Source organism: Heterodontus francisci, unplaced genomic scaffold, assembly GCF_036365525.1.
Source record: "Heterodontus francisci isolate sHetFra1 unplaced genomic scaffold, sHetFra1.hap1 HAP1_SCAFFOLD_43, whole genome shotgun sequence".
Lineage (NCBI taxonomy): Eukaryota > Metazoa > Chordata > Chondrichthyes > Heterodontiformes > Heterodontidae > Heterodontus > Heterodontus francisci.
In genome coordinates this window covers 7377136-7390158 of record NW_027141852.1, presented here as the reverse complement: position 1 = coordinate 7390158, position 13023 = coordinate 7377136, and the positions used below count along the sequence as shown (strand labels likewise).

The following is a 13023-nucleotide window of genomic DNA, read 5'->3' as shown; positions in this document are numbered from 1 at the left end:
CCTCCCTCCCCCGGGGTCCTCGCTGCACGTCCGCCAGGCCTGGTGGCTCTGATTGGGGTCCTGAGAGCCCCTGAGACTCGGTGCAGCTGAGGCTGCGCTCACCCCCGCTCAGCTCTGTTGTGATATTTAAAATACGAAAGGCCTGTTGGACTGAGAGCTGATCTGGAATTTAGAAAGCAGCATTACTGGAGGCTCATTGCTGCTCAGCACAATCTCACCCCCGATCCTGGGAATTGTTGATTCTGCACCCTGTAGTTCAGTTTTGCAATTAACTCGAGGGGGAGATGTGTGAGCAGAAAAACAGAGCGAAATGAAAACACAGCTGGACAGATGTGCAACAGGTCAATCCACTGTTACAATAACTCCATCTCTGACTCCCTCCTGACAGTAACCAGCCCTTTCACAGAGACTGTGGGTGGCTCTGAAAAGAGCCTTTGGTTTATTGGATGTCATTTTGGCCGCTTTACTTTTTCTGGGAGCTCTGAGCGCTGGTTTTCTTGCGCAGCAGCACGGCCTGGATATTAGGCAGCACCCCGCCCTGAGCGATGGTCACCCCTCCCAGCAGCTTGTTGAGCTCCTCGTTGTTGCGGACGGCCAGCTGCAGGTGTCTGGGGATGATGCGGGTCTTCTTGTTGTCCCGGGCCGCGTTACCGGCCAGCTCGAGGATTTCAGCGGTCAGGTACTCGAGCACAGCAGCAAGATAGACCGGGGCTGCAGCACCCACACGCTCAGCATAGTTACCCTTTCCCAGGAGCCTGTGAACGCGGCCCATCGGGAACTGCAGTCCAGCCCGGGAGGAGCGAGACTTGGCCTTGGACCCAGCTTTCCTGCCGGTCTTTCCTCTTCCAGTCATTTCCACAATCTCACAAATACTGTCACAAAGAATGGATAATTTCTCAGCTTTTGTTGTAAGCTTGGAACAGTCAGAATGGCCGAGTGGTCTAAGGGGCTGTGTTCAGGTCGTAGTGTTTTCTGGAGGCGTGTGTTCAAATCCCAAATCTACCAAGTTGTGTTTTGACTGAACTGGAGGGATTTGGGAGCAGCGGTGAAGGGAAAGCATGGAAGAATATTGACAAGGAAAATTAAAATGGACCCAAAGATGTTTCTTCTATACATTAAGGTAAGAGGCAACTAAAGAAAGAGGAGTGCACTGAAAAGACCAAAAAATCACAGTGATTTTTGACATCTTGCCAGGATTGAGTGGCGCGTGCACGGGATGATGTCATTTTGCAGCGCCAACATCATCACATTTCCGCAACAAATCCATCTTCGTGCATGCGTGATAAAGCGTCATTGGGTATCTAGCCACCCCATCCCCCCACCACTTGGCTGGAGGAAGTGGCTGAATGGGAGATTTTGAAGCTGTAGCTCTCCCCCCTCGGCAACTCACTCCAGGCCTCGACGATTCCCCCCCTCAGCCGCTCGCTCCAGACCTCGCTGCTCCCCCACCCCCCCCCACTCCCCTGGCCAGTTGTTCCTCGCTTCGCACTACCCCACTCTCTGACCACTCGCTCCAGGCCGCGCCGCTTCCCTCCTCTCAGCTACTCACTCCTCCGTCGCCCTGTCACTCCTTGCGGCCCTCCTGCTTCTACAGGTGGCGCCTGGTGAAGAAATGTGGGAGCGAGTGTCACGGCCAGAGCTAGCAGCTGTGGGCAGGGCTGGGACAGGGTGGGGGGTAGGGGTGCGGGGAGCGAACAGCCAGAGTGTGGAATTTCGCCAGCAGGGAGGAGGGGGAGAAAGCGAGTTGCAGAGGGGGGAGAGCGGTCAGTGAGGTGGGAGCTAGTAGCTGCGTTCGGGTGAAGTCAATCCTGGTCAGTTATATAAACAAATCACAATAACGAATTGGCAGCACATTTTATCCTCTGCCCGATTTTCCTTTCCATCGATCGGGGTGCTAATTCACTATCTTCCAATGGAAATTCAATCATAAAATTCCTTTTGTATTTAATAGGATTACTGAAATGTTAACTGGATCTGAGGATTACAGTTAGTATTAGCAAACGCACCCGAGTGAATTAGCACCCCAATCGATGGAAAGGAAAATCGGGGAAAGTATAAAATGTGCCGCCAATTTCGTTATTGAGATTCATTGAGTAATTCGATTCTGCCCAACACTGAAATTGGCGGCTTTTTTGAATTCAACCTTTCTGCCAGGAGGACAATTTAAGCCAATGATTTGCTGTATTTTCTAATTCGAGGCTCGGCAATTGGTTAAGACATGCGAATGGGAAGAGGGTGACCAATCAGAAGTGGGCTCTGGATAGCGCGGGCTCAAACTGCGGGAATTCCAGGTCCCTGAATGAATGAGCTGAAACTGATCAGTTTCACAAACCCTGTCCGTTTCAGTGCAGGAAACACCGTCTCGGGGGAAATAACATCACAAGTGGGTCTGGTTCCAGCGACCGATTCAACGGCTGCTGCAAAACTCCCGGATTCCCTCATTGCAGCAAAATCATTTTGAAATTCTATGAAAACAATGAGTGATTCTGGAGGAGTGATGTGGCTTTTCACTGAGGGCATGTGTCGACTGGAGAAATAACTAACTGAAGAGCCTCAGGCGCTGTTTACACAGCCCGTTCAGAAAATCAAATCCACTGCATATCCTTGCTACAAATGAAATGTCAAATTTGGGGATTCTAGTTTTGTATCCCGAACACAGCACAGATTTATTCCAGACAGTTCTAAACAGCCTATCCCAGCTCCCGTTTCCAGGTCACTGCTCTCTCTGTGAGGCGGTGGGTGGCTCTTAGAAGAGCCTTTGTTGTGTTTGCTGGAAAGGGTCGAGTTGTTCAGCCGCTGAATTCGTAGAGAGTGCGGCCCTGCCGTTTCAGAGCGTACACCACATCCATGGCAGTGACCGTCTTGCGCTTGGCGTGTTCAGTGTAGGTGACCGCATCCCTGATCACATTCTCCAGGAAAACCTTCAACACCCCGCGAGTCTCCTCATAGATCAAACCCGAGATCCGCTTGACCCCGCCACGGCGAGTCAGGCGGCGGATTGCTGGTTTGGTGATGCCCTGGATATTATCACGAAGCACTTTGCGGTGCCGCTTTGCTCCGCCTTTGCCCAGTCCTTTCCCTCCTTTACCTCTGCCAGACTTTCTTTTATTAATTTCCAAAATATACTTTATTCATTAAAATCTGTAAAAAAAATACATTACAAAACAGTTCCCAAAAGCACCAAGTCAAGCAATACAAAGAGTGCAAAGGAGATCAGTTTCCTTCAATACAGGAGTGAGTTGCCTCACAACCCTTCCATTTCATTGTCATGCCATGTACATTTTACAGCAAACAAATATTTTCTGGCTACAGTTCGAGTGGTTTCCCATGGATCCGGCCCCTCAGTTCAGCTTGGTGAGGGGACCTTACACAGTGGTCTTTCCACATTGAGCCTTTGCTGCGGCTGCCCCAAGTTTTAGTGCGTCCCTCAGCACATAGTCCTGGACCTTGGAATGTGTCAGTCTGCAACATTCGGTCGTGGACAACTCTTTGCACTGGAAGACCAGCAAGTTTCGGGCAGACCAAAGGGCATCATTCACCGAATTGATAGTCCTCCAGCAACAGTTGATTTTTATCTTGGTGTGCGTCCCTGGGAACAGCCCACAGAGCACAGACTCCTGTGCTACAGAGCTGCTTGGGATGAACCTCGACAAAAACCACTGCATCTCTTCCACACCTGCTTTGCAAAGACACATTCCAGAAAGAGGTGGGCAACGTCTCTTTTCCACCACAGCCACCTCGAGGGCCGCGTGTGGATGGGGTGAGACTTCGGGTGTGCAGGAAGGATCTGACAGGGAGGGCTCTTCTCATCATCAGCCAGGCTACATTTTGGTGCTTGTTTGAAAGTTCTGGTGATGAGGCATTCTGCCAAATGACTTTGGACTTCTGCTCAGGGGACCATCCGACAGGATCCACCATCTTCTTTTCCCGTAGGGCCTTGAGGATATTCCGTGCAGACCACTGCCTGATGGATTGGTGGTCAAAGGTGTTTTTCCACAGAAACTTTTCCATGAAGGATAGGCAGTACGGCACAGTCCAACTGGATGGAGCATTCCGCGGCAATATGACCAGGCCCATCCTTTGCAACACCGGGGACAGATAGAACCTCAGCACGTAGTGACACTTGAAGTTTGCAAACTGGGGATCGACACACAGCTTGATGCAGCTGCACACAAAGGTAGCCATAAGGATGAGGGCGACGTTGGGTACATTTTTCCCGCCCTTATCCAGAGGTTTGAACATCGTGTCCCTCCGGACTCGGACCATTTTGGATCCCCAGATGAAGCGGAAAATGGCTCAGGTGATCGCCACAGTGCAGGAATGCGGTATGGGCCAGACCAGCACCACGTACAGCAATGTGAGCACCTCGCCCTTGATGACCAGGTTCTTACCCATAATGGAGAGAGATCGCTGCTCCCACATGCTCAGCTTATGTTGTACCCTGGCTACTCGCTCCTTCCAGGTTTTGGTGCACGTCCCAGCCCTTCCAAACCATATCCCCAGCACCTTCAGGTAGTCTGACCTAACGGTGAAGGGGACAAAGGATCGATCAGCCCAGTTCCCAAAGAACATGGCCTCGCTCTTGCCGTGTTTAACATTGGCTCCCAAGGCCAGTTCGAGCTGGTCGCAGATGCTCATCAGTCTGCGCACAGACAGTGGATCCGAGCATAAAATGGCGATGTCATCCATGTACAGGGAGGTTTTCACCTGAGTGCCTCCGCTGCCTGGGATTGTCACCCCTCTGATGCTCGCATTCTTCCTAATAGACTCAGCAAAGGGTTCAATACTGCAAACAAACAAGACAGGGGAGAGAGGACAGCCCTGTCTGACTCCAGATTGGATCGGGAAACTTTCTGATTCCCACCCATTGATTGAGACTGCACTACTGATGTTTGTGTAGAGTAGTTTGACCCAATTGCAGATTCCCTCCCCAAACCCCATTTTGGAATGCACATCCATCATGTAAGTGTGCGATATCCTGTCAAAAGCCTTCTCCTGGTCCAGGCTGATGAGGCAGGTGTCCACCCTCCTGTCCCGTACATAGGTGATCATATCCCTGAGTAGCGCAATGCTATCAGAGATTGTCCTGCCTGGTATAGTATAGGTCTGATCAGGGTGAATCACCAACTCCAGAGCAGACTTGAATCGACTGGCTATGACTTTTGACAGAATCTTGTTGTCAGCATTAAGCAGTGAAATGGGCCGCCAATTTCTTATTTCTGTCCTCTCCCCCTTCCGCTTGTCGATGAGGGTGATGATGCCTTTCCTCATGGATTCTAACATACTGCCAGCCTGGAGCATACTCTTGTTTACTGCCAGACAAGTTGATTCTTGCCTCAAATCAGTGCACAATAAAAGAGACTGATTCCGTCATTCTCCTTTTTATACAGGCCACCCGGACCTGGCTGAGAATGGCAGAGAGAGAGCAGGAAGGGGAGGAGACAGAGTGAAGATTGAACAGAGAGCAGATGGGGAGGAGACACCCAGAGTGACATACGGAGAGAGAACGGCCCCTCATCTTTCAGCTCCACCTCCAGTTTCCTCCGGGCTGCCAATTTCAAACCCTTGATTAACAGTGGAACCGAAACCCAGCTCTCCACACAAAGCCTTCCAGACTCGGTCTTCATAATCAAGGCTTTCCAGAAAGCCGGAGCTTTTAAATATGGTCCCGATGCAATTAACGCTCAGTAATATTCCCACCTAAACACAGTCCATTCTATAACAAGAAACCTCCTCAGTAACATCACCATTTCCACACACATCCGCTTCCAGCAGTTTACAGCACCTTGCTGCAGCTGCTTGGGGAATCTCCTGTGTTAAGATTGGAGTTGGAAAGCGGCCTTTACCCGGCAGTGTTATTGTCTCACACTGAATCTGCTGGACATCCTGTTCTCTTTATTGCGAGAGAGAAAGCACGGATTTAGGAAATGTTCATTTGAAATGATCTCTATTGAGAACGAGCCCGGCCGTGGGACAGGTATTCCAGTGCAAAGAGCTGTCCATGACCGAGTGTTGCAGACTGGCACATTGCAACGTCCAAGACTATGTGCTGTGGGACGGCATTAAAGCTTGGGGAAGCCACCATGGAGACTCAATGGGGAAAGGCTGCAGTCGAGGGCCCTAGTAGGCCATAGTACAGTGAGGGGCTGGAACCCGTGTAAAACCCCTCGGGCTGTTTGCACCAGAGAATGTTTGATGTGTAATGTAAATACTGTAAATATAACCTGTGCAGGCAAGGATAGTGAGATACATCATGTACATTATTGAAGGAAACTGATCTGTATTGTTCCTGATGTAATATTAAATTTGAACTGCTTTGCAATGTAATTGCACAAATTATACGAATAAAATACATATTGTGCAAAAGAAAGCAGCTTTCCTGTCAACACACACCTTGTCTCAGGGCACAACTTTCCTGTGATCTTGTCATACCCAACTTCGCTCTATATCTTCTGACACACACACTTTACAGTCTGTCATTTCCAAAAACAAGCATTCTAAAATCAAAAGACCTTTTGTTTATTTCTCCTTTCTTTTCATTTCTCCTCTATTCTTCTCAATCACTCCCTTCAACAGTCCTATTCAGATCAAGGTGGAATGTGAATAGTGTCACAACTCACCTGACACTATTATTACCCTTCTTTTCTCTTGTCTCATTCAATGGGAAAGTTTTATTCACCAATCTGTTGCTGTTTTACACTCTTGCCATAACATCTGGTATTGCATCCATCTGAATTCTGTACTTTCATGGCCTTACATATCTTTTCCTCTTCTGGATGATTTGTTTGCTTCAGTTCCATTCAACCAGGCTGGACCACAGGGAAGCTTAGAACCTTTGCCTTGGATGGGTCCACGTTGATCCATTACATTCAGAATCACCTCCTTGAAATAACTCCATAGTACAACTACAGTAACCACACAGAATCTGCTTCAAACAGTCCTCCACATTTTATCTGTTCTGACTGTCAACACCTCCAGCTCTTTTGTTTAAGTGGAACCCATCAGGTTTGTATAGGCTCCTTCTATTCTGAAAGCTGTAGCACTGGTTCAGGGAATTCAGCCCTGTTTCTCTACTCGAAAGGATCAGCCATGCTTGATCTGCCTCGTATTTTGCTTTTATTGCAACGTTACAAGACCTCCAATCCTCTGGCACCACACCTGTATCCAGTGAGGGATTGGAAAATGATGGTCAGACCTTTCACTATTTCTTAAAAGCAAAATACTGCGGATGCTGGAAATCTGAAACAAAAACAAGAAATGCCGGATTCACTCAGCAGGTCTGGCAGCATCTGTGGAAAGAGAAGCAGAGTTAACGTTTCGGGTCAGTGACCCTTCTTCGGAACTTCGGAGTCCTGATGATTTATCCACATTCAAGGATGCTCATCCCATTAAGACTTCCTCTCTCCTTAAGTTATCTCGTCCAATACGTCACACTCCTCCTCCTTAATAACAATATCTGCATCACCCTCTCATTCGGGAAAACAGCAAAGTATTCATTAAGGATATTGGCAACATCTTCCACCCCGAGACAAAGGTTACATTTTTGATCTTTTATGTGCCCTGCTGTTTGTTTAGTTGCCTCTTACTCTCATGTTTGAATGCAACATCTTTGGGTCCATTGTTATTTTGTTTGTCCATGTTCTTTCATGCTTTTTCTTTGCTTTTTGCCGCTGCTCCCAAACGCCTCCAGTTCAGTCAAAACACAACTTGTCAGAAGTGGGATTCGAACTCACGCCTCCAGTGGAGACTGCGACCTGAATGCAGCGCTTTAGACCGCTCAGCCATCCTGACTGCCTGCGATGTATTACCACTGCTAAGGAAATTATTCATTCTTTGTGAAAGTATTTGTGAGATTGTGGAAATGTCTGGAAGAGGAAAGACCGGCGGGAAAGCTCGGGCCAAGGCCAAGTCTCACTGCTCCCGGGCTGGACTGCAGTTCCCGGTGGGCCGTGTTCACAGGCTCCTGAGAAAGGGTAACTATGCTGAGCGTGTGGATGCCGGAGCCCCGGTCGATCTGGCTGCTGTGCTCGAGTATCTGACCGCTGAAATCCTCGAGCTGGCCGGTTACGCGGCCCGGGACAACAAGAAGACCCGCATCATCCCCAGACAACTGCAGCTGGCCGTCCGCAACGACGAGGAGCTCAACAAGCTGCTGGGAGGGGAGACCATCGCTCAGGGCGGGGTTCTGCCTAATATCCAGGCCGTGCTGCTGCCTAAGAAAACCAGCACTCAAGAGCTCCCAGAAAAAGTAAAGCGGCCAAAATGTCATCTAATAAACCAAAGGCTCTTTTCAGAGCCACTCACAGTCTCTGTGAAAGGGCTGGTTACTGTCAGGAGGAAGTCAGAGATGGAGTTATTGGAACAGTGGATTGACCTGTTTCACATCTGTCCAGGTGTGTTTTCAGTTCCCTCTCTGGATTTCGCTCTGTTTCTCTGCTCACACATCTCCCCCTCTAGTTAAGTGAAGAACAGGGTGTCAGAATCAACAATTTAATAAATCCCACTGACTTCGATTTGATAAATCCCGAGATTATCCCGGTACATAAACGGGAACTGGTTCGGAGCTGATGAATTAATTTAATAATGGAAGTGTCCGGGTTAATTCTCTGTTTTTCATTTGGACAGTTTGAATTGTGTTTTTTTTTTCTCTCCGGTGATCTGAGCGCCGCTTCTCAATGAGAATCTGCTTCCGGAACAGAGTAAATGCAGGAAGGAAGAGGCCATTCTCGGGCTGTGTGTTTCTCTCCTAACCTGATCTGTTTAGACCGCACTTTTCCCAGAGGACGGAATCAGTGAGAGTTGTGCACACACAGGAGCTGAGTCCATTGCAGCGCTTTAATATGTGCCTTCCCCCCGGCCCTCCCTATTCTCCGGACACAGAGCTGTCTGTTTCCCCCGGCGGCGGGATAGAGTCGGGGATTCTCTCCCCGCAGTGTTATGGTCTGCAACCCCGGGGAACTGGCGGTTTCAGTCAGAGTGACCGAGCTGCCTTACATTGCCTGTGTACTAATCTCCAATGGATTCAAATATTAGTGAACTCATTGGGTAATGTTAGTAAATAACCCTCATGTGAACGGACCCGGCTCCATTAATGCCTTCCAAATAAAACTGGGATCCATTTCTTTTCCCCAAATGCCAGCTAACGGATCCCAGGAGCGGGGTTGAGATTGTGCTGAGCAGCAATGAGTCTCCGGTAATGCTGCTTTCTAAATTCCAGATCAGCTCTCAGTCCGACAGGCCTTTCGGGAAAGTGATGTGACAAAACAGAAACCATGTGGCCGCCCCTCCAATCTAATGGGTTTGATGATGAACAGAGATGGCAGCTCTTTCCTTTGCTGATTTGCTGGCTCTGAAAAGAGCCCTTGTTACACTTGTTACTGAAGCTGGGTTTTAGGTGCGTTCCCCGCGGATGCGGCGGGCCAGCTGGATGTCTTTGGCCATGATGGACCGGGATCATTCTGGTGAATCTGCTCATTTTCCGGCAGAAGCATCAGTCGCTGTTTGAACTGTTTAAAGTCAGGGGTGAATTAGCAGCCAGAAAGTGAAGGGCAGTTCATTGCTCCCTGCAGCATTATCCGCCTCTTTCAGGAGAAAAGATCAGAAACCGCTCGTTTCTGTCAGTCCCCGAGAAGCCTGTGAGAGGCGGTTAGTCGCTAATTTGTTCCTTTTACAGAGTGGAAGCTGATATTTGTCCCGTTTTAAATTGCTGAACCGGACCTTCCTCCCGCCGCTTACAGTTAACAGATTGACAAATGAAAACGATTCCTAAAATCGCGTCAGGATTTTGTGACGGTAAATACAGTAACACAGAACATAAAATGAGAGGTTTTAAAATTGTTGCCTGAAAATTGAAATTTTCCATCACTTCAATTCCTTCCTGCTTTGGAATTGCCAGGATTTTTCCAATTGGAAAATCTAAGCCAATGAGAACTTCTATTTACTTATATGTGATTCTCCTATTGGTTAAGAATTGGATTGAGAAGCGGGTGACCAATCAGAGACAGAGTCAAACTGCGGGGATTCCAGGCCCCCAGTAACTGAGCTGAAACTGTTCAGATTGACAAACCCTGGCAGCAGCTTCACACATTGGACACTTCACACTGAGTCATTCAAGGGCTGGTGTGAGAGAAGCTTCAGATCCTGTCATTACTCTCTGACTCATTATTCATCTCGAACCAAACAATTAGTAAATGTGAAGCAGTGAAGAGACTTTTCATTCTCACTGCAGAATGTGTCATCTGGGGAAATAAGGAACTATTATTTTCGGAGATTCCAGGTACATTCCTCCCTGAACAAATCCATTCCTAACATTCCCGATCACAGCCTATCCCAGCTCCTGTTGTCACCCGACTCCAGCTGAATTGGAGAAACTCATGTGTTGGGGTTTGAGTTGTGAGGTGGGGTTTCTCCGCCAGTGTTACTGTCTTACAAACTCTCCCCCTGAATTTGTGAACTGAGACTGCACCGAACACATCCCCAGTTAGTGTGAGGGCCGGACACCCCTCTGTTTTATGACAGAGAGTGGGGAAAGGGCTGGGTGGAGGAGAGTCACCAGGGATCCTGGATTTACTCCAAATCATTTCCATGTGGAATCTGCAGGCGGGGCCTGGACAGGGATCATTTGATCAGGGGATCAGCTCTTTCCTGAGAGATGTGGGTGGCTCTGAGAAGAGCCTTTGTGTTCAGATGTTTACAAGTTTCCTGCGCTTTCACTTCTTTCCAGACCCTGCTTTCTGAGACTTCGCTGCTTTCGGCTTGACCTTGCTCTTCCATGTCTGCACTTTCTTCAGCGCCTTTCCGCCCGCCGCACTCTTGCCTTTTTTGACATTCTTCGCAGGAGACTTTTTCTGAAGCGTTGCTTTCTTCACCGCCTTATTTGGCGTTGCCGCCACCTTGCTGCTCGTTTTCTTGGCTGTTACTTTCTTTGTTGTCACTTTCTTGTCTGCTGGTTTCTTCACTAAAGATTTCTTGTCTGCTGGTTTCTTCACTGAAGATTTCTTGTCTGCTGGTTTCCTCACTAAAGATTTCTTGGCTGCTGGTTTCTTCACCTTCTTTCCCACTTTTCCCTGGGTTTTCCTTCTTGCTGATTTTGAAGGAGCCGGTGGCGCCCTGTCCCTTGCTCTGCACCAGGGAGCCTTTGTTCACATTCCTCTTGATACTTTGCTTGATCTGGGTCTTGAGCTTCTCCTGAGCGGTGGCAGACCTGCAAGGAATCAACTACCAGCTAGCGTACAAAGCGAGACCAAGGCTCAGGGCCTTCAGTTACCTGGAGGGGAGTCGGAGAGGCAGCGGATCCTGTGAGGAACCACAATCCAGGAAGGATGAGAAGGTCATTGTCAGGGTACAGAGGAGATTAAGTTAAAGATTTACCAGTTTATAAGCAAGCGCAGAGCCAAGGAACGGTGCTGGGGCAGATCAAATAATAGGAAGCTGTGATCAGTTGGAAGGCAAGAGTGATTAAATGACAGAAGAGATGATGGTGCAAGGCAAAAGTCAGGGAAAGAATAAATAACATTTTGTAAGCACAGATACCAGGAGTGGGGTTTGAACCCACGCAGACACATGTCTATTGGATTTTAAGTCCAACGCCTTAACCACTCGGCCATCCTGGCACATTAGGCCACCACTGAAAATGAAATTTAATGTGATCCGGGTGCCATCTGGCCTTTTCCAATATAAACTTATGACTCCTCTCCCATGCTAAATTGGACCCTTCATTATTTATGAACCTCAATCGGATCACCCCTAAGTCTAGGTTTCTCTAAGGTGTAGGGTCCCAACTCTTTTAGTCTAACTTGATAACCAAGATGTCTTATACTGGGAATTCGTCGAATGTCTCTCCTCTGTACCCTTTCCAAAGCCTCAATATCACCCATCATATGAGGAGACCAAGACTGGATACAATATTCCAAGTGAGTCCTGACAAAGGTTTCATAAGAGGACAAATTCAGGACATCTCAGATACTGAAGGAGTCCGTGTCCAGAAGCAGCAAGACCTGGACAACATTTAGACTTGGGCTGCTAAGTGGCAAGTAACATTCACACCACATAAGTACCAGGCAATGACCATCTCCAACAAGAGAGAATGTAACCATCTCCCTTTGACGATCAACAGCATTGCCATCGCTGAATCCCCCCACCATCAACATCCTGGGGGTTACCATTGACAAAAGCTTAACTGGACCATTCATATACATACACTGGCTACAAGAGTAAATCAGATAGTGGGAATTCTGTGATGAGTAACTCAGCTCAAGGCACGTGGTGAAATGCTCATTAGGAGAGCTGGAGAAATGGACTGGTCAGGTGGGCAGAAAAGTGGCAAATGGAACTCAACTTGGAGAAGTGTGAGGTGATGCCTTTGGTGAGGTCAAACACAGCAAAGGAATACACAATTAATGGGTGAATGCTGAGAGGTGTAGAGGAAGTGAGGGACCTTGAAGTGAATGTCCACAAATCCCTGAAAGTAGCAGGACAGGTTGATAAGTTGGTTGAGAAGGCTTATGGAATCCTTTCCTTTATTAGCCGATGTATGGAATATAAGAGCAGGGAGGTTATGCTGGAACAGTGTCAATCATTAGTTAGGCCACAACTTGAGTTCTGTGTGCAGTTCTGGTCACCTCATTCCAGAAAGGATGTAATTGCACTAGAGAGGTTAAAGAGGAGATTTACGAGGATGTTGCCAGCTCTGGAAAAATGCAGCGATGAGGAAAGATTGGATCAGCTGGGGTTGAATAGAGGAGGTTGAGGGGAGATTTGATTGAAATGTACAAAATTGTGAGGGGTCTGGATAGAATGGATGGGAAGTGTCTATTTACCTTAGTAGGGAGGTCAGTGACTAGGGGGCATAGATTTAAAGTGATGTGTTGAACAATTAGAGGGGAGATGAGGAAAGGTTTTTTCACCCAGAGGGCTGTGGGAGTCTGGAATTCACTGCCTGCAAGGGTAGCTGAGGCAGAAACCCTCAACTCATTTAAAAGGTGTCTGGATGTGCACCTCAAGTACCTGAACCTGCAGGGCTAC

General features: G+C 48.2%; 2 non-coding genes across 2 annotated transcripts; both read right to left on the bottom strand.

Moving 5' to 3' along the window:
- Positions 1 to 7708: 7708 nt before the first annotated feature.
- On the bottom strand, positions 7709 to 7791 carry trnal-cag (transfer RNA leucine (anticodon CAG)). Its single transcript has one exon. It is a non-coding gene; the product is annotated as a tRNA-Leu (tRNA).
- Positions 7792 to 11529: 3738 nt separating this feature from the next.
- On the bottom strand, positions 11530 to 11612 carry trnal-uaa (transfer RNA leucine (anticodon UAA)). Its single transcript has one exon. It is a non-coding gene; the product is annotated as a tRNA-Leu (tRNA).
- Between the last annotated feature and the right edge of the window lie 1411 nt (positions 11613 to 13023).